Raw genomic sequence first — 26,896 nt, 5'->3', positions numbered from 1 at the left:
CATAATGCTTCCCAGGAGAAAATGCCCCCAAATGGCCCCCAACACAGCAGTGTGCACCCTGTAGGAACCTGACAAAGGTGTGGAGAATGAATGAATTCGGAGTGGTCAACAAGGGGTGCACCGGCTGCGTCTTTAAAAACACTGCAAAAAGGGAGGAACTTCTTAAAACAAAATACACATGGAAAAATCGCTCCCTTGTTTCAAAATATTTACAGCTGAACATCTCCAGGCCACCCAAAGTGTGGTGGTCAGTGGTCCCGGCAGCGCCGCCTCCCGCTGAGAGGGCGGGGCTCCCGGGAGACGCACCCCGCTTCTGGCCGTCTCTCCCGGTTAGTGTTGGCCGGCGGGACGCGGCCGGGACAGCCGTTGCCACTAAAGCCATCCTCCACGGAAACCACAGAAGCCAGCTAACCTCTTCTCCGCCGAAGTAGAAAAAAAGCACGCTTGTGTGAGCGCGGAGGGGAAGGGCAGGGAATGTGGACAGAGAGGGAGGAGCGGTGTAATAACTCTTTAGTCATAAGACTTGCCAGTTGGTAGTTGCTAGTCTTCCAGACACTTCCTAATGCCAGACAAATGCCCCAAGCCTCGGCATGTCTGGCTTGGAGATCTATTCATCTGATAGCAGCCCGGCTCTTGCGGGAGAACAGAGGTCTGGGGCCCGCAGCGCTCGGCTTGCTAATCAAACACAACATTGTTCTCAGACGGAAGAATGGAAAGGTTTGTTTCAAAGTCCCAACTTTTTTTTTTTTTTTTTTCTAAGAGGCACCCAAGTTGTTTTAACAAGTTGCTACAAAACTTGGGCTTCCTGAGGTGAGCCTGTTGCGCACAGAGCTTGTACTGTACCAAAATCCAGGGAGGGAGGGATCAGAGTTAGTCATTAAAAAAAAAAAGCCCCAGGCACTTCATGCCTGGAAATGATGTAACAGGCAGCCACTCCTCTGTTAGAACTACAACCAAACAATGCTCGGGCAATCCGCGGCAGCTGCTCTCCAAATGTCAGCGCCAGCCCGGTCCAAAGAGCTTGAAAGGCACCAAGCTGGAGGACTTTGTGCTGTACCTTTCTCGCCCACATTTTCCCCAAGCACTCCCAGGAACCTGGCAACAGGTAACGTGGCAACCTTCGCCTTGTAAAATGGCAAGTGGCATAATTTCAGAGAACAGATGGATGCATTTTTTTAAAGCCAGCTGCATCTCCCCCCGCCCCCCCACCTCCATACCCCGCCCCTCCCCCCCCCCCCCCCCCAGCCAAGAGACTGGAGAAAAAGGTATTGCTTGCGGGCAGCCCTACTCTCGAGTGCCGCCTTGTGGCCAAGCTCGGAACCTCAGCGAGGTACTTGGAAATCCGCGGCTCAGCTCCAAGGTAAGTCACGCTATGGAAAGGGGTGGACTCCTTTGCTAGTCTTGCCTTCCAAAAGAACACAAAGACTGTTGGTCACGATTCAGAATGTCTTGCTTTTGAACCGATCGCCTTCACAAAAAATCTTACCCTTGCTGCAGCGTAAGATCTCCGGGGTGAGGTTGTGGGTTTTGTTTTGTTCTGAACAGCAGCTAGGGTAACGTTTTCTGTGGTGGCAAGTTGAAAGGCAAGCAAGAACTACCCGAGCCATTTGGTTGGATGGATGGCAGCAAGGATTAATAGCCAAGAAACTGAGGATTCCTGCTGGGAGTTGCCTTTTCCGGTTTTAATTTTTATCTGATTTTGTAAGTTGTATGCAGAAAACTTTCTCTTGGGCAGAAGCATTTCTAAATCTCATCTTTGGCTTCCACTTGGTCTACTTGCAAGGATTATTTAGGATTTCCAGACTGCAGGCCGAGCTTCCTATGGCTTGCAGTACCGGTTTCGCTGTTTTATCTCCGTGTGGGGCAAACACCCACAGAAATGCCGAGGGCATTATTTTTAACCAGTCGTCTTCCTCTCAAGTACTCCCCTTCAGATGTCTCTGATTTGGAGGGATGGCCAACGTTGTGAGCCGCTGTTAGCCCCAGCCAGTTGCGAGGACATCCGTTCTTTCTCCCTCCCTGGAAATGTTAGCTGGAAACTAAAGCAAGAGGTTCAGATCAAAGTAACAGTGCTTTTCAGAAAGTTCCATTAATTAACTAAATTAAAGGAAGTTAAATGGTGTTTGGAGGAAAGTCATTTTAGAAGGCCCAGGTCCAGCGACTGAGGTCTGAAGCTTCTAATGTGGACTTTTAATGAAACTTGGCAACAAGTGAAATAATATTAGAAATTGAGGGTTACCATATGGAAAACCAGTTGTTGCCTGAAATCAATCATTTCAAAGGAACATCTTGAAAGTAGACAGACATTTGGCTAGTATTTGCCTAGACCGTTTAATGCTAAAGATTAAAGCCCACGGCTCTGAGTAAGAATCATTTGACCAGTAGCCACGGTGAGTCATAGCCTTCTTAAGAACGAGGCACAAATGTTGAAGTCGGGATGTTGAGAACACTGGGCTTACTAATTTGCAAGGCAGGGCTATTGCTTCCAGAAAGGAATGTGATCAGGATTTCACGGCTCATTTTCCCGGTCTTTCCAACAGGTGCTGTTGAGTCATCCATGTACATAAGTGACTGCCCTGGCAGTTTCATGTGTTAGGATTAAATTTCCATTTGTTCCATCACTTTATGAAGTTATTTCTACCAGTGAATCAGATGTATCACTTCCTGTAGGACTTAGGGATTTTTTTTTCAACGTTCGCCACATTGTGTGTGTTTTTCAAAATTTGTCCCAGCCAATCTGCAGGTTTTCCTGGATGGAATGGATTGTTTACAGGAGGGGAAGATTGAGGGCCCAAGGTCAGGGTTACAGAATTATATAAGGTTTCCTGTTTGGGCAGCTGGTCAACCATCTCCTCAGGTTAGTGCAGACCCGGTCTTGCTGAAGGACAGCATTGCCTACGAGGCCTGGGATAGGGATGGTGCCAGGAGTGGGGAAGGAAATTTGTCTTTTAAGCTTCTCTTCAACTAGGTTTCATTTCTTGTCAGATGTCACTTCTCAGCCACACTTGCCTATATTCTCTTAGGTGATTTTTTTTTTTTTTTTTTTTTTTTTTTTCTGATGAGACTGAGAAAGGAATTAGTTAAGGATGTAAGAACCACCTGGTCAGCATCGTTGTCCATTTTGTTCACTATGACTACAGTGCTTGGAACATGCATGGCACATAGTAGCACCGTGGTAAAATGCTGGTTACATGAAGGAAAGAACAGGGATGAGAAGACCCCTCCTGGAGAAAAAGAGAAAGGGACGAATAGGAGAGGGAGGTCATCAGGGTAGAAGTAAAGTAAATACTCAGCAAAGCCGTTCTCTGTGACCTTGGATACTGCAATAAAATCTCCTGTCACTGATGCCCACCTCTGTCTGGCATTGGCCGAGTGCTGGCCAAGTGCATTTGTGACCGGCCATCTTTTGCCATGAGCTGCTATGCAAAAGCCCAACCTAGTATTAGCTGAACGCAGTTGTTCCTGTGGATTATTCGCCTAACATCCTCCGTCTTCTGTTTGGCTTTGCCCACGGGCCCTCAGCAAATGGCCATGTGAGGGGCTGACGATGCTAGCTGCCCTTGTCCCACGCAGCTGCCTTTCTTTGCCTTCTCATTATTCTGCTGTTCTCTGCTTGCACAAGATGGATATCCGAGAGCCAAGAACTTTCTTTACCTCCTGGTCTTATTTCATGAGAATTAGTATCACCTGCACAATTCCTGGAGCCTGGAATACCAGGAAAAATCTGGAATGGAATCACACAACCAAACAGGACTCTCCTGCCATGTCGTTGTGTGTGTGGTAAACAAAGGAGCACTCAAGCCTACCTAACCCCGGGTCTGTGTGGAGTAGCTGACGGTAGCTGGGAGTTGGGTATCAGGCACATATTGCCAACTTGTGCCCCTTGAGAAAGTGAGGTGGCTGTGCGGAGTGACCTGTGTACAAATCGGCATAGTTCAAGGGTCCAGTCAGGCTAAGTCCTAACTGAAACTTCCAGCTGGATTTGCTGGGAACCCCTCTGCTCACGGTCAGCCTCCTTGGGCTTTGGAGAAAGGGCAACCCTATCAGAGCCACCCGCTTCTGCTGCCCTGCGGACGGAGGGTCTGGAGGGAGGGCTTGGCCTGGAACAGAAGTTTTTGCACAAGGCAAGCTCAAATCCCCAAAGCCGGGAAAACAGGATGTGTGGGGAAGTGTAGAAGAAAGAAAATGCATCCACCATTCCTTCCTGTTGGTTTTAGTATGATGAGGAATAATTACCTGGGTCTGGAGAGCAGGGCATGTGGGAGGCCACAGGACGCCCTGGTGTGTGTCGTTAGGCAGTTAATTATTCATCCTACTCCATTCCTCTTTCCTCCCTGAAACCCCCCTTTTCAAAGGGAAAACAGGAAAACTGTCTGGGTTAATCCGTAGAAGACCGTTTGCACCAGCCCACTCCGCCCAGGAAGGATACCAGCCCGCCACTGAGTCTCAAATAAGAATCAGTGCTTAACATGACACTTCATTACCCAACTGTGTCCCGGACAGATGAGGACACAGATCCAGAGAAGAACCTGTCCAGGTGTCCCACAAGCTCTTTGCCCATCTGTGCTTCAGCCAGGAGTTCAGTCCCCGAGTCAGCCTTTACCGTTGATAGGTCAAGGGCCACTTAAGAGCTGCATTAAAAATTCTACTTTACAGTTGGGTGTGTATCATTTGGAAAACATTAAAGTGAAACAACCCAGGAAACTGATGAGGCCCTCACTAAAATCTCTATCAATTTACTCTACCTGCCCCCATCATCATCCTTGTTCACAGTATTTAACAGAGCCAGGTGCTATACCTAGAAATCCAATTCCAGAAGTGACCAGGAGGCTGGAGAGAGGGGGCTGCCCATGTTCTCCAGGGTGGAGTCTGATTGGAACCTGAGTTCTTCCCATCTAAGCCTCCTTACTTAGATTCGAAAGAGCTGCCTTATAGTTTTGTCTTTCAGATTCTCCTTTGAACCCTTATGAGAACACCATCTATATCTAAAAGCCCGTGTCTGAAATCCTTGGTTGCATGTGCTTGGAATTCAGAACTTTTTGGATTGTGGGAAGCTAATATACCGGACATACCCCAGGGGGCTAGGGCAGCACCTCTTAATCAGGTGCTCTGACCTGTTTGTCTGCCGGAAGGGGTAGAACAGTCACAACGCAGGTAGCCCCAAGGTCAGATTTTGGCCAATGACTTTCAGAATTGCAGACGAAGGAATGATGTTTTTAATTTAAAAAATTTTAAAGTGTATTTAGAGGAAGAGAGAGAGCAAGTGGGACAGAGGCAGAGAGAGAATCCCAAGGGGGCTCCACGTTGTCAGGGCAGAGCCTTATGCAGGGCTTGAACCCACCAACCATGCGATCATGACCTGAGCTGAATGCTTAACCGGCTGAGCCACCCGGGTGCCCGTGAAGGGATGACGTTTACCCGCTCCTTTGGCAGTAAGCGCCCCAGCTGCAGACTTCCTCCTTCAGAGGCCTCCCAGGCCCTGCCTTGAGCCTACCAAGAGGATAGCCGATCGGTGGTGAGGGGTGGTGGTGCGCACGGCATGGTAGGTGGAAAGGAGAAATCCAAGATCAGGGTGATGATACTTCTGACATTGTTTCTCTTTCCTCGACCGCGTTGGAGTCCTGGGCGTTTACTAGTTTCACACACTGTATTCGGAAGCATCTTGATTTGATTTTTGTGAAATGGTAACAGGGGTGTCAGGAGAGGCTTTCAAGCAACCTTTCCCCACAAGGTGGGATGCTGTATACATAAAGCCCAGAATGGTAAAGTCCCATGTGTTCTTGTAGGTAAACACCTCATATCTGCAAGGTGGTGTGGATGTGTTTTCACTCATCTTTTCCATCATGTTCTGCCTCATTCTCATCCCCTGCCCTCAAGCTATAGTTACTTCCCAGCAAAATAAGTAAAACCAACATTCTTCTCCTTGACCCACCATAATTTATGCTGACAGGAGGGTGGCTCTGTGCTAGGTCCAGGCTGGGAACCGTGCTAATTGGCTACCAAGTAGGATACTTGCCTAAAAGTTGATCTGCAAAGGCACTCTTCACTCCCTGAAGCGCTACCTAGCCCGCACAGTTTGAAAATTATTTTCAGAATGTACATTTTTATGCCGCATTTCCAACCCAAGGGATAACAGAGATAACCCATGTAAGATCTTGAATGAAAGAATAAACCCATGGGTGGGGAGACGGGTTAGCAAATGGCAGACATACATAGATCAAGCACTAGAAATTTTTATCACCTGAAACAAGCACTGCCCTGCCCCCTGACGCGGATAACATTTTACTTCTCAAAAGGAGCCGGAGAAAGTAAAGGCAAAACAATTTGATTATTTTGGATGTGTACTGTCATAGGTGAAAGATTTGACCAAATATCAACTCTTTGAAAAAGCAACTATACCCACTGCAAATCTCCCAAACCAGAGGAGGTTAAAATAGTCTGTGTGTTGAATGCTTGGGGCCAGAGGTTTGTAATTTACACCGTTTGTAATTAGCATAGCAATATGACTGGTAAGGTGGAGGAATGCGGAAAGACGAGAGGACACCAGCACTACTAGTGTTTGGATCAAAATTAACTACCAATAAAGAGCAGGGAAATGGATCACAGAGGAGGGAAGCGTTTGGATGGCCGCTGCTCAAAGATTCAGCCCATTTGCAGTTGCTGAGACCTTGTCAGGTCTCCAGATAAAGGCGAGGCTCGTCACCCTCAGGCACCTGGCTGAGAGGTAATAAAACGGTTGCCTTATCTTCTAAGGGTAGAGTTAGTCAAACCTCAGTGGTAATTATAGTAAACTGAAATTGCCTGTCATTTACCGCCTCCTCCCCCCACCCCTCCACCCCCGAAAAAAAGGGAGGGAGGGAGAAAGGAAAAGGCTTAAGGCAGGAAACTGTCTCTCTTCTTGGATTTTAAAAGAAAGCAAGCAAAACAGCCAGGAGTTTTCCCCGGGAGTGAGAAAAACAGCCTGGCCAGCCTGCCCTCTCCTGGGGGTTACAGGATTGCTGACGGCTCGGGTCCACGTGATGGTCTAGAAAAGAGGCTCAAGCTGAGGAAAATCCAAGAAATCTTCTTAGGAGTCTTCCTTTCTAAATGTAAATGACTGAGTCAGTGCTTTGCTAAGGAGGGAAGGAAGTCACAATCAGGCCGAGTGACTCATTCAGTGCTGTTAGCTCCGGGAGTTGGATAAAAAGTTTTAGCCAAAGCAGCAACAAATCTACTTTAAATACTAGCACAGTAAGGAAATTCCTCTCTTTCAGGCTGAATGCCACCCGCACAAAAGAACTCCTGTTGACATCTCATTTACAATCTCCCCCAGGACACAGACAAGACCATTTCAATAAACCCGGCTCAGAGACACCTATTGTTCGGAATCTTCAACTAGCAACAGGCTTCCACCACAACCTATTGTTTTGTAAAATAAAGGATTTTGAAGGAGAAGGATTGAGGCTGTGGACGCCATGAAAAGAGGAAGGAAAAAAGTCCCTTTGACCTGATGCTGTCACAGAGCGTGCAAGAAGAATGAAGTTAATGGATTTCCATTTTTATAAGAAGTGCATAAGAAACGCCTGTTAAGTTTCTGAACTGGTGATGGAGAATTCCAAATCTGCTGCCAGCTTGGTGCATCAAGAAGCAAACTCCTGCCCACGGGTTTGCTAAATGCAAAGCCCCGGGCTATACTTACCCTATTCTCAGCCTTACCAAAGTCCTGATAGCCCCAATAGCAGAGCACCAGGTGAGTCTTTGATCTGGGTTGTTTCCCTGGGAATTAGAGCCTGACTGTCTTTTCCAAGTAGAATTTCCAGGCTCAGAGTCCACTCCTCCCCCCCCCCCACCTCCCCTTTAATGATTTCCTTTTTTCCGTCACCACCATTTTGCTCCCTCTTTGAGTAAAAGGTAAACACTCTCTGGAGTTATGCAATGTGGTCCCTAGATTGTTTTTCTTCGCTATGCCTCAAATTGAGGGATGCAGTTGTATTTACCCCCCAAAAGGGCATTTCTCAAATGCTCCTTATCTTGACCCTCATAACAGGTCTTGCAGTTAACATTGCCCCTCTCTGCAAACTCTTTATCTACCCAGCGCAAACTCTGGGCATTATCTCTAATTCCTTTGAGACCTTCTGTCTTCTCTTAAATCTGTCTGGAATCCTTCTACCTCCTACCATCCAGCTTTCTGCTTTCCTAGATCCTATTACCTCCCCTCTGGAGGCTCACAGAAACTTCCTAAGTCACAGTTTCTCGAACTACCAGTTGTGACTTATTCAGGGGTCATGAAATCCATTGAGGTGGGTCATACGGTTTCACCATTTAAAAAATGAAGTGGATTAGAAAATGTGAGATGTGTCAAACAAAGTAAGTACTGTTTCCTGAACCTTGTTGCAGTGTGTGTGTGCATCCAGATCTGTGTACATTCTGGGCAACAGGAAAGATTGAATTTTGTTTGCCAAGATATTTTGAGAAATACTCTTCTAATTGGTCTCACTGGGTCTGTCTTGTCCCTGCTTCCCACACTGTTGAATACACTTAGAGCAAGGGTTCAAGATGCTGACCAGAACCTGTCACTCTCCAGCTGACAGGTCTGCCCACAGGAGAAAGTCTTGCATAAAGTCTAGGGCTTTGGAGATTCTGAATAACTTAGTTTCTGCTCACCTTCCAAAAGAACCTTGGAATTCTACATCCTCCTGACAGCTTTTACTCTTAGTTATTAAAACCATCAAGTTCCCTGGAAAGACAAAGGGGACTTAAAAAACAAGGTAAAACAACAACCTTCATGATAGATTCCTGCCTAGACAGGTCCTGACATTTAAAAGAATAGTCCTGAGGCACCTGGGTGGCTCAGTCGGTTAAGTGTCCGACTCTTGATTTCTGCTCAGGTCATGATCTCTTGGCTCCTGAGATCGAGCCCCATGGTGGGCTCTGCTGCTCTGGGCTGACTGTTGTCAGCGCAGAGCTTCCTTGGGATTCTCTCTCCCTCTCTCTTTGCCCTTGTGTGCACTCTCTGTCTCTCAAAATCAATAAACATTAAAAAAAAAAAAAAGTCTTGCTGTAGTTTGCTACTATATGGAGAGATGTTCAGATCTCCTTTTTCATATTGGAAGTGAAAAATTAAAGAAATCTGCACATTCCTGACCCCTGGTAGTGGTTATTCTACGAAGGCACATGGGACAGACACAACCTTCCTGAAGGTTCCAACAAGAGCATCCTTATCCCCCCCCTTTTAAAAAAAAATTTTTTTTTAATATTTATTTTTGAGAGAGAGTGAGCAAGGAGGGGAGGGGTAGAGAGAGAGGGAAACAGAATCTGAAGCAGGCTATATAGGCTCTGAACTGTCAGCACAGAGCCTGACACGGGGCTCGAACCCACGGACTATGAGATCATGACCTGTGCCAAAGTAGGATGCTTAACCCACTGAGCCACCCAGGCGTCCCAAGAGCATCCTTATCCCTTTCTTAGTGCTGGTGCCCTGATGCCTTGACCCATAACCACTCTCAAGGTGAAAGCTGCATCTTGCTGGAATGAGATGTGTCCCCAGTTCTTGCAACCCCTCCCCCATCCTTCCTGATCAGAACCACACTGAAGAAGTCCCTGCTTCTTTGCTGCTTGCCTCACTTCTGTTCTGGAGTCTGGGTTTAGGTAACCTGCTCCATAAAGTAGAAAGTCAACAGAAATTCACCTCTTTAGGGGAAAACAGAAACAAAACAATAGTGATACTGCTCTTTTTTTTCCTAATGTGATCGATTGTACTCTATAATTTATAAGCCAGTGTGTTGCTTTTTTCTATAAACTGACCAGCAGTAGCTTGCCTTTATTTTGTAGAAAATTTGTCAGAAAATTGCGATAAGAAGAAATTGACTTCAAAGTGCATTCTAACAAAGAAAAAAAAGTCACTACTGTAATTCTGTATAAAAGGTATGTAAGACCCTACTTTGACATCAAGTAGTTATAGCCAAGTGATGTGCTTATGAATGATTTTTATTTTATCTTTTAGGCTTCTTTGAATTCTCCAATTAAAGAGAATCATAACTATTGTTATCATAAAGTACAATCATAAAGTACAAATATCAGAATGCAAATTAAATACACTATTATGTCATCACCGTTGTGATATCCAACTAAATTCATTTTATTTTTACCATATGTATTGCTGTATTTGTTTTTTTAACCATTTGGTTTTGAAGGAAATTTTATGATTACCATTTTTGAAAAAAATAATGAAAACCTCTCAGAATGGTTTGATATTTCACTGCCTTTAAGACCTTGAGGACTACTGGCCCAGAAAATACCGCCAAACACTGGCATATAACTCCTGATGTTTTCAGACCTAACGATTTATCATTTCCAGAATGCCATCTTTTTATATGTCTTTATGCTTGTGGCACACATTGTTGTTTGCTTTCTTATAACCACCCCCCTTGTCAACAGGACCTCAATGCTGTTGACTTTTCCAAGCAGCCATGACTTTGGGGGATGGTGAGCCCCTTCCTAGATTTGGAGGCTGAGTCTTGTTTGATGGGAAGATTGATGGGAATGCTTCTGGGAAGGATCACCCCCATATCCCTTTTCTTCCTCTGGATACTGTCATCACCAAGAGATACCCTGAACTGTGGCTGCCACCACAAAGAGCATCTGCCTGAGAAGACAACCCACAGTGAAGATGACAGGTGGAAACATGGCAGGAAGCTGGTTTGGATATCTTCAGTGGCCGCCTTACCTCTAGATTTGCTGTTACTGAGAAAATGAATGCCTTTCCCATCTAAGTCACTTTGATTTTATTTCTAAAATTTTATTTGCTTAGTTATTGATTTGGCTTAGAGTTATGCAAATGGATTTATATATGCTAAGTGTCCTTCCTTGCTTGAACACTCCTAGTCATTCATCAAGATTCACTTCATTTATGGTGCCTGGGTGGCTTAGTTGGTTAAGAGTCCAACTCTTGATTTTGGCCAAGGTTGTGATCTCACGGGTTCGAGGAATCGAACCCCGCATCAGGCTCTGCACTGACAGCATGGAGCCTGATTGGGATTCTCTCTCTCTCAAAATAAATAAATAAACAGTAAAAAAAAAAAAAAAAAAAAAAAAGATTCATTTCATTTGTGTTTCATTATCACCTTCTACCCGTCTCTATTTATAAAACTCATCACCCTTTGCTTGTTACAGTACTACTCCAATGCTCTTGGATGATAGCAGAGGAGAATTAGCAATGAGGTAGGTCTTTGTTGACTACTCTATATGATTCTATATGACGGGCGCCTGGGTGGCTCAGTTGGTTAAGCGCCCGACTTTGGCTGAGGTCATGATCTCACAGTTCGTGAGTTTGAGCCTCACGTTGGGCTCAGTGCTGACAGCTCAGAGCCTGGAACATGCTTTGGATTCTGTGTCTCCCTCTTTCTCTGCTCCTTCCCCACTGGTGTTCTGTCTCCCTCTGTCTCACAAAACTGAATAAAAGTTTTTAAAAAAAAAAAAGATTCTATATGACAAATTCTGTTACACAGCATATTTCCAGACCAAAATTTCTCTATTTCAAAAAGCTTCTCAGCCTTGGTGGCCCAACTTCCATCAGCAATAGTGTGGTGACTGGAAAATGTGGTTCTTCTATTTTTGTTTATTTATTTATTTATTTTAAGTAGGCTCCACACCCAACACAGGGCTTGAACTCATGACCCTGAGATCAAGAGTCACATGCTCTACCAACTAAGCCAGCCAGCCACCTCGAAAGGCCATTCTTCAAAGTCAGCCAGACCCGCTGGAAATCCTGACCTGCCAATTACGAGCTACGTGACCTCATATGAGTCAACTCTTTTAGCCCCTGTTTTTTCATCTGCTGAGTTCCCGTAATGGCATCGATGATCTCCTAGTGTAATGGGATAGATGGGGGATGTTTATATAGTGTAAGGTGACACGGTGTGGCACTTCTATCTGACACAGGAAGTAGGCTCTTTTCCTTTTCTTCTCCTTCCTACATCATTTGATACAACAAAATTCATACATAAGAAAAACCATCTTGAAAACTGCCCAAGGGAGGACATTCTATACTTTTCAGATGTTTGCCTTTCTATAGCATGAAGAGCCTTGCACACATGATACATGCATGAGCACACATTTTCAGAGGCCTCTCCGTAGTGTGTGATATTAAAACTTCACCTTATCACTCTGGTCTCAGCTCATCAGTTCTCTCTTCGGAGAGCCCTCCTTCTGTGCTGATTTTCAAGCAGCCCTTATGTTCTTCCATTGCCACCCAGTAGCCACTTACAAACAAGAGATGCACAGAGAAAATGCAATTGACCATGAAGGTGTTGCATCTTTTAAAAGCCAGAAGCACTTCCCAAGGGTGGGGAGTTGTTGCTCGCCCATTCTGCTCTTTGGCCGGGTCCTTACCAGTGTTGTGTCACCGTACCCCACCCCAGCCCTCTGCAGCCTGTCTGCCTGCACCCCTCCACCCCCTGCGATGCTCCCCCTGCCACTCATTCAGGTCACACAGGGTGACTAGCTGCGGCCTCTACTGTCCTGAACTTTGGAAGAGGCAGAAACTGTTACGGATTTCTGATGTCTTGCAGGATGGATCCCTACCAGAGGTTTAAAACTTTTTCATACTCTCTAGAGTTCAGAAAAGACAAAAACAAAAGCGCTTACAAGTATGTCTCCCTTTGCCTTCACAGTCAACTCTCATGATCTGCAGCCAGGGAGGGTTGGAGGGCAGGATAGGAATGGGACCTGCTTACTCTAAGTTCAACTACTTGAGAATTTAAAGTTGCAGACTGCTTAAGGCCTGCCCACTCGATTTCCTTAGTTTACTATAGTAACAAGGTAGGATACCAGCCCTAAACATATCCACTGAAATGACCAGAAATCTATTAAGCAACAACGGCTTCGCTTTCCACGCCTGGGAGACAGTATTGCATCATGTTACAAAATACAAGTTTTGGAGGAAGACCTTTGGTTTAAAAGCGTGTTGCCTAGGGACAGTTGCTTAATCTCTTTGAATATCAGTTTCTTACTGTGTAAAATGAGGATTAGAATACCTTCCTTGGGGGGTTGGGTGGATAAAATGAAGTAATATATGAGAAATGCTCACCCTATTACCCGACACGTAGTAAATGTTCAATAAATAGTATATAGTGACAGCAACGATGATGTCAACAATTTCATAAGAGGAATCCTTTCATTTTGTCTAAGCAGCTGCTAAGCCAGGTGCAAAGGGCCTGGGACACTCGGAAGTCGCAGTTCATGTACAGTTGGTGAGATTATGCCATCCTATCTCCGTGGCATCCAGACGTCTCAGGTATCTTGTCCAGTGCCAGGTAGGGGGCATGCGAGGAGACAAAACTGAATCTCAGGTGAAAACGCTGTTGTTCAGTATATTTGCTGGCAGTGCTCCTGTCAGAGATGCCCTCAAGCTTCCGATTTTATGGGACCTTTAAATTCATGGTCTCAGGGGCGCTTGGGTGGCTCGATCGGTTAAGCGTCTGACTCTTGATTTTGGCTCGGGTCACGATCCCATGGTTCGTGGGTTCAAGCCCTGAGTCTGGCTCTGCACGGACAGCATGGAGCCTGCTTGGGATTCTCTCTCTCTCCCTTTCTCTCTGCCCCTCCCCTGCTCTCGTGCTTTCTCTCTTCCTCCCTCCCCCCCCCCCAAAAAATAAATATATAAACATTAAAAAAATTGATAGTCATAAAAGTACTTCTGAAACATTGACCATCTCAGACATATTTTCATTTTTGGTGATTTCCCAGATGTTTACCTGAGATAAAAATAAGCAAAACAACGAAAGCTATTCTTCTGAAAAGATCTTGATGTCTGTCATTTAGTCCATTTTTCTGTCACTAACATAAGAGAGATTCGATCAGGAAGTATGTTGTTGAAAAAAACAAAACAAAACATTTTGAGCTTAAGTGAAATGTGGGTAGTGCTCTATTTTATAAGTGGTTTTGGATATACAATCAATCAAACCTTTCTCAGGAGTAGAAGGTTGGCATTCTGGAGAAAGGAGTCAAAGGGACAGTGTTGGTTGAGAGGGCCCTGTGCCTAAGACATGGGCATGAACAGAAAGCCCGGATGAAGCAAAAGTCTTTGGAATTCTTGGTCTGTAAATTGGTAGGTCTGTGATCTAGGTCAATGTGCTTAAGTATTCTATGCTACATTATATAACAACCTGTGGAATGCATTCGGTGCTTCATTTTATAATAATCTGGAGAGTGGGACCATAACTATAAGACAGCTGTTACAGTGACCATGAAAGAGGTAGCAGGTGTGAAAGCCCTTTGTAAATTGCAAAGTGCTCTGCAGATGTTGTGGTAGGAACAAAAGCAGTAGTAATAAGAATTATTACTTTTTCGGGAGCCATCTGAGTAATTTTTCCAAACCACAATTCTTTCAGGGGCAGCATAAATTGAGTTGGCCTTTGGCTTCTGTGGAGTTCAGGCTCTGGGGATAACACAAAATATTTTATAAAATTTGCATGAAATCACAAATTTAGGTAAATAGGAGGGGGAAATGCTGTAAAAATTAATAGGGCCAAAGGGCCCTCTCTCCCCCTCCCATCCATCCCAAAACACTCATAATGTTTGATATAAAAATGACATGTCAACAAATAGCTGCATTAAAAAGGAACAGTTCTGGGCTCCTGGGTGGCTCAGTTGGTTGAGGGTCTGACTGGCTCAGGTCATGATTTCACAGTTCATGAGTTCGAGCCCTGCATTGGGCTTTGTGTTGACAGCTCAGAGCCTGGAGCCTGCTTCGGATTCTGTGTCTCCCTCTCTCTCTCTGCCCTTCCCCTGCTTGTGATCTCTCTCTCTCTCTCTCTCTCTGTGTCTGTCAAAAATAAATAAACATTAAAAAGGAACAATTCTTCCAACATTGCTTAGGGTGAAGCTAAGTAGATTTTATTCATTCATTTATTAATTTTAAGTAGGTTTTGTTTATTTTTATTTTTTAATATAATTTATTGTCAAATTGGTTTCCATATCATTTATTTATTTTTAAATGTTTCTCTATTTTTGAGAGAAAGAGAGAGAGAACGAGCAGGGGAGGGGCAGAGAGAGGGAGACAGAGGATCCAAAGCCGGCTCTGTGCTGACAGTGTAGAGCCCAACACGAGGTTCAAACTCATGATCTGTAAGATCACAACCTGAGCCGAAGTCAGAGGCTTAACTGACTGAGCCACCCAGGTGCCCCATTATTTTAAGTAGATTTTCTTTTTTTTTTTTCAACGTTTATTTATTTTTGGGACAGAGAGAGACAGAGCATGAACGGGGGAGGGGCAGAGAGAGAGGGAGACACAGAATCGGAAACAGGCTCCAGGCTCTGAGCCATCAGCCCAGAGCCCGACGCGGTAGATTTTCAAACATAACTTGGAGAGGAGACAGAACATAATTTTTCATATGCTGGATAAATAGAGTTGATAATTTTGGTGGTTTTCAGTAACTGAGTAGAAAAGTTGAGACGGGTAGGTCTACTGTTACCACAGTAAGTGCTAGCTGGGGTGTGTCTATTTTCTTGAATAGAAGCTTGCTTCTAAAGAGAAAGAGTCCAGGGGGACTTAATAAACAGGCTCCCGGATGCCCCTTTTTGAATTTGGAGCAGGGAGGAGAGCTGGATCACAGGCAGATAATCTTTGAGGGAGTTGCTGGGGAACTGGCCTTGGAAATAGCCAGGCGATGAGAGAAAACATCCAAGGGAGACCTTGGCAGGTGGGAGGCAGTGGGGGTGGAGTAGCTAATCTTTAGGGAAATAGGAAGGGGAGCTGATGGCTGAAGGGAGGCCAGGAAAACCTTTTTCTTTGCTTTGTCTGTGGCAGAGGCAGCTCTGAGCGCAAATGTGTTCTGGAGTCTTTGTCTCCATAGGCAAAGGGAGATTCCCTGCCCCCTGCTCTTCCCCACTCACTCAGCTCCCGGTTTTCCAGCTCTCTTTCACTCCGTTTTGTGCTTGCTCTTTGAAGGGGAAAACTCTAGCTCGTCCGATAAATGAAGGCGTTGCATTTTTAGAAGACTTCTTGCAAACATCTCTTTCCTCCGGAGTAATACAAATGAATTTTAAAAGAGGGTCTCTGTAAAGTCTGCCTGAATTCCAAGGTGTGCCTAAAATCGGGAACTGGCAACACTGCTCGTCATCGTTCTGTGGCTCTCAAATCGTAATAAGGCCTGGAAACGGAAGAGCTACATTTTATACTTTACCCGTGAGGGTGCGGAATTGTGCTAAATGCTTTTTACACCCGACCTTCGTTCCGTTTTACAGATTTGGAGACGGAGGTGAAGTTCAGAGAGGCTGGTAAGCTGCCAGAGGTGGGTGAAACAGTATCTCCGTCTGACATGTTCTTCTAGAACAGGTCAGCCAACTTTTCTATAGCGAGTGGTAAATATTTTAGGCTTTGTGGCCCATGCGGTCTCTGGTCCCACACATGTAACTCTGCCATTGTGGCAAAGCCAGACACAACCTGTAAATGAGCGGGCATGGCTGTCTTGGAGAGGTGAGCTACATTTGGTCAATCCCCTCGCTGGAGCTTTGCCACTTCCTGTCAAGAGGTGGAGTCTAGTTCCCCTCCCTTTGAATCTGGGGGTGGAGAGGGGGTGTATGATTTGTTTGTGACTAAGGGGGTGTGAAGGAAGTGACACTATGACCTCTGAGGCCAGATCAGAAAATGTGATGCAATTTCTACCTCACTCCCTGGGACAGCTGCCTGCCTGAAGTCTGAGCCACTACGGAGGGGGTCCAGTTGTCCTGAGGCCGCCACCTGTAAGGAAGCCCACCTCAGCCATGTGGAAAGATCACACAGAGAAGCCTTGAGACTATAAGGAGAGAGAGAGAGAGAGAGAGAGATGCTGAACCAACCCCCAGTTGTTCTGGTCCTCCACCAGACTGCAGGCTGGGAGAGACCCTGAACCCGAACTCCCCAGCACAAGATGTCCCCAAATTCCTGGCCTAGAAACTGAGGAATAACAAGATGGTTGCTGTTGTTTCAAGGTACTAAGTTTTGGGGTGACTTGTTAACCTGGAAATAAACAGAATGTTGCCCTCAAACTAGTGAGTGGCATATATGGGGTTAACCTAGGTTGTCCTGCCCACTACCCGCCCCCCCCACCATGTGTTTTTTCCATTACACGATTGCTTCCAGCAGCCCTTTTTGGGGGGGGAAATGTGGTAAAATATACATAAAACACAAAATTTACCATGTTAACTATTTTTAAGTGAGCAGTTCGATACATACATTCACATTGTTGTACAACCAGTCTCCAGAATTTTCATCTTGCAGAACTGAAACTCTGTCTCCATAAAACAACAGCTCCTGGTTCTTTCCTCTCCCCCTGCCCCTGGTGACAGCCATTCCACTTTCTGTCCGTATGAATTTGACCACTCAAAGCCCGTCATGTAATCGGAATCATGTGGTGTTTGTCTCTTTTGTGACTGGCTTGTTTCATTCGGTGTCTGTGGTGTGTGTGTGTGTGTGTGTGTGTGTGTGTGTGTGTGTGTGTGTGTTTATATATTTGTATATTTTAAGCCTACACTGGTCACGGAGTCTGACCAGCAAGTAGCAAAGGTTTGTCAAGGAAAAATGTCAGAGATTTTAGGTCCTGTAAGTCATAGATGCAACATGTCCCAGGAGGGACCTTGCAGTGGCACTTCCTCTAACAATGACAATTCAGTGTCCTGCCTCTAAAGGGCTTTGAAGAAAGAGGAACCCATGAATCAAGAATAAGATAAGGCTGTTTGATTTGTTTCATCATGCCTTGAGAATGAAATCACTTTCTATCACCCGGCCTTTCAGAGCATCAAACACAAACACTCACTGATCCTTTATTTCCTCTGCATCTGTGGACTTGGTGGAATTTCTGTGAGCATCTGGGAATTACAGATGAAGCAAAACCCCTTCTGCAGGGGATTAGGTCTGAGGAAGGTGGGCCTTACGTGCTGTTGCTTGCTTACACAGACTGACACTGAACCTTTGGGGGCTACTTTGACCTTCTTTCTCTGCCTTCCTCTCAGCCCTGATCTAAGACCAAAGGCAGCGCTGGGCCAAGGTGCACACTCTTAAAGTCGACGGCCTGGCCTTCTTCTCCCCCACACTCACCCTAATTCTACCTACCCTGCCTGTGACACCAAGATAGAATGGAAGCAACCTTCTGCAATCTCCCAGGGCCCCCATCCACTGTTATGGGCTGAGTTGTGTCTCCTACTCCCAACCCCAAATTCATATGTTGAAGTCCTGACTCTTGGTACATTAGAACGAGTGTCTTTTGGAGACAGGATCTCTCAAGAGGTGATTGAATGAAAATGAGGTCATTAGGGTTGGCCCAAATCCAATAAGACTGGTGTCCTTATAAGAAGGGAGAGAGGCACCTGGGGCACATGTTCACAGAGGAAGGACCACGTGTGGACGGACACAGGGCAAATGTGGCCGTCTGCAAGCCAAAGCGAGAAACCTCCAAAGAAACAACCTGCCCACACATTGACCTTGGACTTCCAGCCTCCAGAACTGTAAGAAAATACATTTCTATTGTTTGAGCCACACCATCTGTGGTACTTTGTTATGGCAGCTTCAGCAAATTAATACACCCACCAACAGAAGTTTCGCAGCCTTGAGGTTGGGACCTCAGCCCAGAAATTCTGAAGGTAGTAATCAAAAACTCAAAAGGCAAGAAAGCCTTATAATTCAGTTCCTCTTTCTGCATCTTTCACAAGCGGCCTGCTGGCAGGTTTGGAAGGTGGCGCTGGAGACAGCCTGGAATGAGCAAGCCCAGTGGGGTTGGAGGCTCCTGGCTCAGAAGAGGAGGGACTGAGATTCAGAAGGTCTGGCAAGTATGGGGAGACTTCGCAGGCGTGTTTGGGGCATGGTCTCAGAGGCTCATCTTGATGGACAATTCACTAACTCCTTTCCTCTTCTCCCTTATTATCAGCAAAGTGAGAAGGATTGCATCATGCAAATCCTGATACTGTTTTGGTTTTTCTTTTGTGGGAAGGGTGATACAGGATAGGAGGGACACCTGCTGTTCAGACAGGTGGAGGGGAGGGTGGGGCAGGAGACGGGATAATGGTCTCTAAATTCTGAATCTCTGAGATCTGTGACTATGCTACCTTACACAGCAGTGGGGACTTTGCAGATGTGATTACGTTAAGGATCTTAAAATGGCAAGATTATCCTGGATTATCTAGGTGGCCCCAATGTAATCACAAGGGCCCTTATAAGAGGGAGGCAGAAAGGTCAGAGCCAGAGAAGGAGATGGTGGTGGAAGCAGAGGGCAGGGGGAGAGGGGAAGGGGAGGTGAAGGGAGAGAGAGGGGTGGGCTGGGGGTGAAGGTTTCAAGATGCTATATCCCGCTGATTTTGAAAATGCTGCGGCCACAAGGCCAGGAATAAAAGCAGCCAAGCAGCCTGGAGAAGGCAAGGGAGTGGATTCTCCCCTAGACCCTCCATAATGGAGTGCAGCCCTGTTCATCTATTAAAAATTTTTTTTCTTTAAAAAAAAATTTTTTTTTTAATGTTTATGTATTTTTGAGACAGAGAGAGACAGAGCATGAATGGGGGAGGGTCACAGAGAGGGAGACACAGAATCAGAAGCAGGCTCCAGGCTCCAAGCTGTCAGCACAGAGCCCGACGTGGGGCTTGAACTCGCGGACCGTGAGATCATGACCTGAGCCAAAGTCAGATGCCCAACCGACTGAGCCACCCAGGTGCCCCCCAAATTTTTTTTCTTAATGTTTATTTTTGAGAGAGAGAGAGAAGCAGAGTGTGGGTGGGGGAAGGGGAGAGATCGAGGGAGACAAAGGATCTGAATCGGACTCCAGGCTCTCAGTAAAGAGCCCTACGTGGGGCTCGAACTCATGAACCTTGAGATCATGATCTGAGTTGACGTTGGACACCTAACCAACTGGGCCACCCAGGCACTCCCTGCCTGCCCGTTTCAGACTTCTGACCTCAAAGCTATCAGATGAGTGGTGTTGTTTTAAGCCACGAGGTTTGTGGTAACCTGTTACGGCAGCAACAGTAACCAGTACAGGTGTTACGGATGAAAGTCCTGGAGAACAGCTGCTGTCATATTTAAATAGGCAGCGGGAAGTGCCCAGAAGTGAAATGACAGACAAAGGTAAAGCCTGCATCCCCTAAATAGTGGTTCTCAAAGGTTGGTCTCCCAACCCACAGCGTCAGTGGCACCCGGAATTGTGGGTCAAACTCTCTGGCCGCAGCCCAGACCTACTGATGGACAAACTCCCTGGGGTGGGCCCTACAAGCAGTGGTTACACAGAAGCTTCAGGTGACTCCAATGCCTGCCAAGGTTCACCTTAAAAATAAGTGACCTGGGCTGGTTGTTCATGAGTGAAGAGTACCTGGGGACCTTGACAGTGGGTGTGTTCCTATTGAATCTACACTTACACTAGTTATTTCATGATTTATGCTTGGCTTGGGATCTAGGAATGATTGGTAAACATTCCCCCCGGCAAGATGGGTTCTGCAGCCTGAACGCAGGAGGAGGGGGGAGCCCAGAGTTCAGTCTCCGTGTCCCTACAAGTCCCCACCCCCTTCACACAGCCCTGTGCCTGTGGGAAAGACCGAGAGTAAGGCTAGATCCTGGTGACAAAGCCATGAACTGCCACATACACTTGTCCCAGCCTGGAGCAGTGGAAGGGGTGGTTAGTTCCTATAACTCCTCACTGAGGCAATCCTAAACTGGCTAATTGGAAAAGTACTCGATTCTGAAAGCCTGAGTGAGGTCATCCCTTCCAGCGACAGCGTAAAGTTTTGGAATCACACACTAGCTGGGGGATCTTGGGTGCTTAATCTCTCTTAGTCTTGCTTATTGTAAAAGTACTTCTCTTTCGAGCTGTTGAGAAGTTTAGTGAAATGATGTAGGCAAAAGTCCTAGGGCAGGGCTTAGAACAAAGTAAATGCTCAGTACTACTGTTACTTATTGTCAATCATTGTAGTTAATGTTGTTAATTGCAAGAAGAGGTGTTATTTACACCAGTCCTGATTTTAATCTTCTATTTCCAGGCTTCACCCGGATAAGGGATCCAGCTCACAAGTTCATCCTTACAAGGATTTTCAGTTCTGCTAACAACACCTCTCTCTGGTTCTTGAAGGCTCTGGTGTAGGAAGAGTCACCAAAAACAATCGGACGTTTCTCAGCGCTTCTCAGCTGATGGAACTGTTCCCAGCAGCCTGGTGCTCAGCCCGAGGAGGTGGCTGGCCCTCAGCTGGGTGATTCCATTCCCCAGTCACTGCTTGGTCCAGGCGGCTCTGGTATTTTTCCTCCCTTCTCCCGGGGCGGCTCCCGGGGCGGCCTCCAGAGCACCCAGACAGCCGCCGCCACATCCCGCTGCTTCAGAAGCGGAAGTAAGGCGCATTTAGGACCTTTCTGGGTGAGTGACAGCATTTGAGATGAGATTAACAAAATGCCAGCGCTTCGGGGAAACCAGACTTTCCCTGTCACCTCTTCTCCACCTTTCCCACGACACAGAAGATGGGCCAGGCTGATGTCGGTCTGTGCATTCGGGTCGTGTCAGCCTCGAATGTGAGACAGTGGGCGCTGGTGAGCTGGGTGTGAAAGGGCCCTTTGTGAGTGGGGGGTCTCAGAGTGCTGGCACGGGGTGAACCTGTATGCGACTGGCCACTCTGTGCTTGACTGCGCCACCGGGCGTGTGTGCGTGGCTCTGAATGCATCGCCCTGGGTGTGGGTCCCCTGATGGCAGATGCTCAGGGAGACTCTGGAATCTCAGAGGAAACAGTCAGGCTGGGCTGCTGGCTCGTCTTCTCTCAGCCAGTCAGCGCTTGGAGCGTGATCACTTACCACCTGAATCCCATCAAGTTTAAGGTTTACCTTTCTTAGAAGGGAAACGCCTGTTTATTTTACCTCCACAGAAACAGTTTAATTTTTAAAGATTCAAGATGTCCCCAAATGTCATGATCAAGGCTAATTTTACAAGAACAGGGGAAACTAACGGAGGAAGAATATCCTGCTGCTTTTTAACCCAAGGGAGGGATTGGTCATAATATTACACCTGATTTAGGCCATGTGCACCTGAGGGCGTCTGTTATGGGCTGAATGTTGGTGTCCTCCCTAAACTGGTATGTTGAAACTCTAAGCCCCTAAAATGATGGTGTTTAGAGGTGGGGCCTTTGGGAGGTGACTGGGTTTTCGTGAGGTCATGGTAGGGGTCCTCATAATGGAATTAGTGCCCTTATAAGACGAGATGCCAGTATCTCTTTCTGTCTTACCACATATAATGATCATGTGAGGACACAGCCAGAAGGCCACTATCTGCCACCCATGAAGTGAGCCCTCACTAGACACTGACCCTTCTGGCACTTTGATCTCGGACTTCCCAGACTCCAGAACTGTGAGAAACAAATGTCTGTTGTAAGCCACCCAGACTATGGTATTTTTTACAGCAGCCCCCAAAGACGAGGACAGAAGCTCAGGAACAAAATAATCTCCGGGGCACCTAGGTGGCTCAGGTGCTTAAGCATCCGACTCTGGCTCCAGTCATGATCTCACGGTTTGTGAGTTTGAGCCCCATGTTGGGCTCTCTGCTGTCAGCACAGAGCCTTCTTCAGATCCTCTATCCCCTTCTCTCTCTGCCCCTCCCCCACTCATGTTTCCTTTCTGTCTCTCAAAAAAAAAAAAAAAAGAAGGCAAAATAATCAAAACTCCAAGAAATAGACCGCAAGGACCCAGGCGGCTTTCACTGAATGCTCCTCCCCATTCCAAAAGGCAAAATAATCGTCTTTCACAGATGCTCACAGAAGCAAAGTCTAGCCATCACACGCACAGAATGTACAAAAGGGAACAACCAAAGGAAGGTGCCCTTGAATCTGCCCGGTGCCCACCTCACAGAACCTCTCCCTCCACCCAGCTGGGGTTCTTGGTAGTGGTTATTACTGACCTGCTTCCCGAAGGAGATGGTTCTTCGTTCATCTCTCCCAAGCAGGCTTCACTTCTGCCTTCATGGAAATCTAGCTCTCACCATTATATGCCTGATTGTATGCCTTCCAAATTCTACAACTATTCAGGAGTTATCTAGGCATGCACGTATTCCACCTATTAGCTTTGGTGGCCAAGACCTATAAGCTGTTGTGTTGGCATTTTCTGCCATCACACCCTGTTAGAGGCCGCGTGTGTGTTTGGGCCTGAGGGGGTGGTGGGGAGAGACCACCCCCAGGTCAAACATTTGCCATGGAGCTGCTGGGCACGTGTAATGTTTCTCAAGGTGAGCCACACAAATGCCCCAAACAAAACAATCGGAGGCGGACTTAGCAATTATTTTCAGGAGATTAGATTTGGAGCAGCTTCAAGGATTCCTAATTCAAAATAGTGTGCTTTAAGGCAGTCAAACCAAAAGCATAAATTTTCATTCTGAGGGACAGAAAATAGATTCATAGTTGCCTAGGTTTGGGGTAGGGGTGGAGACTAATTGGGGTGTTAAAAATGTTCCAAAGTTAAATTGTGGGTGATGGTTGCACAACTCTGTGAAGGTACTAAAAAAAACAAAACATCTAATTACATACTTTAAATGGGTGAATTTTATGGTATGAGTTCTATCTCAAGCTGTTAAACATTTAATTCTGAGAGAATTACATGGTCTATAAAAATAGCCCTAATATTTTATTAGCATTAGTAACTTTTTTTTTTTTTTTTTTTTTACCAATTATTTCTGGTGTGTGTGATGACTAATACTTTAGGTTATATATGCTTTTGGGAAGGGCAGACTGGAGAAGGTAATCTGGCTTCAGACAAGGACCAGGTCCCAGGTATAAAAATGCAGGGAGTAGATTTGCTCAGTGGGAATGTTCTTCAGTCTTCCACCGTGTTTCCCCTGCCCCTTACAGACCCGTGGGGTAGAAGGGGCTGTTTAAGCATGTGTGGTTCCTCCTACCCTATCTCTAGAGTCACTCCTCTGTGCTCTGGAGCCTTAAAGACCATCCAGCTGATTCTGCAGCAGGAGGGCATAACAGAATCTTCAGGAGGAAAAAGGAGACAGGAGGTAGTTTTTGTAATTTGAAAAAGCACAGTTTACCTTGTAATGTATTTATTTCATTATGATTTTATTGAGGAGCTCCTTTCTCTCTGTGTAATATTCTTAAAGAATATCCAGGGGTGCCTGGATGGCTCAGTCGGTTGAGCGTACTACTTTTGATTTTGGCTTGGGTCACGATCTCATGGGATCGAACCCTGCGTTGGGCTCCACGCTGAGAATGGAGCCTGCTTAAGGTTCTCTCTCCCAGGGTGCTTGGGTGGCTCAGTTGGTCAAGTGTCCGAGTCTTGATTTCAGCTCAGGTCATGATCTCACAGTTTGTGAGATCGAGCCCCCCATTGGGCTCTGCGCTGACAGCACAGAGCCTGTTTGGGATTCTCTCTCTCCATCCCTCTCTGTCCCTCCCCCACATGTGTTCTCTCTCTCTCTCTTCCTCTCAAAATAAATAAACAAAAAATTTTTAAAAAGATTCTCTCTCTTTCTCCCTCTGCCTCTCTCTCCTGCTCATGTGTGCTCTCTCTAAAGAAAATACATATATATACAAAAAAGAATAATTACAAACCACGATCCAGGTTCATGATATGGAATGCTATCAGCACCCTAAAAGTGCCCAACTCACAGCCCCCTCTACATCTTTTCCCCACTATAAACCTCTCCTTTCCCCAGAAGTAACTACTTTTTCAAATCTCCTAATCATTTTTAGTTTCTTGTTCCCTGTAGATCTTCGAAAGCTCATCTTTTATTTATTTCTACATAGCCTGCATATGTATAATTATATTTATATGATAACACCCGAATCCCACAAACTTTAAGATTGACCTCTTTTAGAAAGGAAAAGCCTATTTATTTTAATTCTAATAATTTAACATCTTCATTTTTGGTGTGACTGTTCTCTTCTCCCTGATGGTGCCTTGCTTCCTTGTGTGCTTAGTTATTTTTGACAGTGGGGAGATCACTTTCTTTGGAAAATTATTTTGTGAAGTTATTTGTGGCCTAGAAAAGTATTCCTTTTCTGTAAAGGGTTATCACTGAAATATTCAGAGCTTGAGGTCCTTTGAACCAATCACTCAGTTTATGCAACTTTGAGCCTGGATGTGAAAGAAGTCCATGTATGGTTACAAATTCTCATGAATGGCTAACCTTCCTCTACTTTAGTACTGAAACAGGAGGTTTTTTGGGTGTATATATGTTTTGTTTTGTTTAGGGTGGGGGGATGGGACGTGGATCATGGGGATAGACTCACCTTCTGGTTCATGCTTACCTACAGAGTGTAAACTTTTGGGATGCCAGTTTTACGGGATAGTTTTCTTACTAGATCTCTCTAGATCTTACTAGATCTTCCCAGTCTGAGAAGACTGGGGCTTTAAAATCTGACCATTTGTTCCTACTCTAGGATATTATCAAAATCTAAACTTGTAGGGCGCCTGAGCGCCTGCGTGGCTCAGTTGGTTTTAAGCACCTGACTTTGGCTCAGGTCACAATCTCACGGTTCGTGAGTTCGAGCCCCGCGTCAGGCTCTGTACTGACAGTTTAGAGCTTGGAGCCTGCTTCATATTCTGTGTCTCCCTCTCTCTGCCCCTCCTCCTCCTCTCTCTCAAAAATAAGTAAACATTAAAAAAAAAAATCTCAAGAAAAAAAAGAAAACCTCTAACTTCCTGCTTTCTAGTAACTCCTTATTAACTCATTAGATCTTTGATGTTTTGAAGGATATATATGTATACTTATATATGTATGTATCCTGCCATATTAGAGGATGTGAAGCCCTACAAGAATATAATTTTAAATTTGTAAAATGAAATCTCTATTGGTTTTTATATTACAGTGATTGAAAGTAAAGCCTGACCAAATCTTTTCAGCTGGAAGTGCTATATGAATGACTCTTCCTATGACTGGGGGTGGGGGAGAGAGGGGAGTGGGAAAGGGGGATGTTTTGCATATGTCCCTTAGAGGAGTATATCAGAATTTCTGAATGGAAGGAGGTGATTTATGCCAAGGGTGATTAGGTATATGTATGTATGTAAAGTATATCAAAAGGTGGTTTGGATTTTTAAAAAGTTTAGACACCTGATTCTATAACTGTATTTAGTCCTGTTTTCTGAAACTTCATTGAAGTTGCAATTCTACAAATTCTACAATGGAAAGGCTCTTTTATATTTTGGGTCTTTGACTTTTTAGATAATCTGTTGAAAGCTATAGATGCTTTTCTCCGGAAATAATTCACACATGTACACATATACAAATTTTGATTATAATTTCAGAGGGTCAAAGGGACCCTCTAAAGAACTTCAGCTCTAAAATTACTAAATACTACTTGACTTTACATAATGGGATACGTTAAGTAACTTCTGGCCATCCATAAAAGTAGAATCTTATGCAGACATTAAAAAGAAAATAACTTGGGGCACCTGGCTGGTGATGCTTGAGCTCAGGATTGTGAGTTGAAGCCCCAGGTTGAGGGTAGTACTTACTTTAAAAAAAGAAAAAAAAAAAGAAAAAAAAAAAAAGGAAGTAACTTTCTATCTATACTAATGTAGACAGATACTAAAGATACAATGTCAAGTGAAAAAATAAGTTGTAGAACAGATTAGAATGATTCGGGGCGCCTGGGTGGCTCAGTCGTTAAGTGTCCGACTTCGCTCAGGTCATGATCTCGCGGTCCGTGAGTTCGAGCCCCGCGTCGGGCTCTGTGCTGATGGCTCGGAGCCTGGAGCCTGTTTCAGATTCTGTGTCTCCCTCTCTCTCTGACCCTCCCCCGTTCATGCTCTGTCTCTCTCTGTCTCAAAAATAAATAAAAATGTTAAAAAAAAATTTAAAAAAAAGAATGATTTTGTTTGTGTATATATTATGTAATTATGATTCCATTGGTGGACACACATGGAAAAAATCTGCAGGGATACACAAACACTTGGATATTATAACTGGATGAGTATTGTGGAGACTTT

General features: G+C 45.4%; 1 protein-coding gene and 2 long non-coding RNA genes across 21 annotated transcripts in view; 2 read left to right on the top strand and 1 right to left on the bottom strand.

The window, feature by feature from the left end:
• DLGAP1 (DLG associated protein 1) overlaps positions 1-26,896 on the bottom strand; it is a 904,837-nt gene that overhangs the window by 76,493 nt on the left and 801,448 nt on the right. The window lies entirely within an intron of this gene.
• LOC147575519 (uncharacterized) lies at positions 414-11,088 on the top strand. Of its 2 annotated transcripts, none has more exons than XR_015242472.1 (4): positions 414-1,360; positions 7,254-7,729; positions 9,793-9,903; positions 10,417-11,088. It is a non-coding gene; the product is annotated as an uncharacterized LOC147575519 (long non-coding RNA). The 2 variants fall into 2 exon arrangements; XR_015242471.1 differs by having other exon boundaries at positions 421-1,360; positions 9,811-9,903; positions 10,417-11,087.
• Positions 15,329-22,629, top strand: LOC147575518 (uncharacterized). Its single transcript, XR_015242473.1, has 3 exons — positions 15,329-16,950; positions 18,667-18,774; positions 20,974-22,629. It is a non-coding gene; the product is annotated as an uncharacterized LOC147575518 (long non-coding RNA).

The sequence above is a fragment of the Puma concolor genome, chromosome D3 (assembly GCF_028749965.1).
Source record: "Puma concolor isolate L17-30 chromosome D3, mPumCon1.1.hap2, whole genome shotgun sequence".
Lineage (NCBI taxonomy): Eukaryota > Metazoa > Chordata > Mammalia > Carnivora > Felidae > Puma > Puma concolor.
This window is presented reverse-complemented; position numbering and strand designations above follow the sequence as displayed.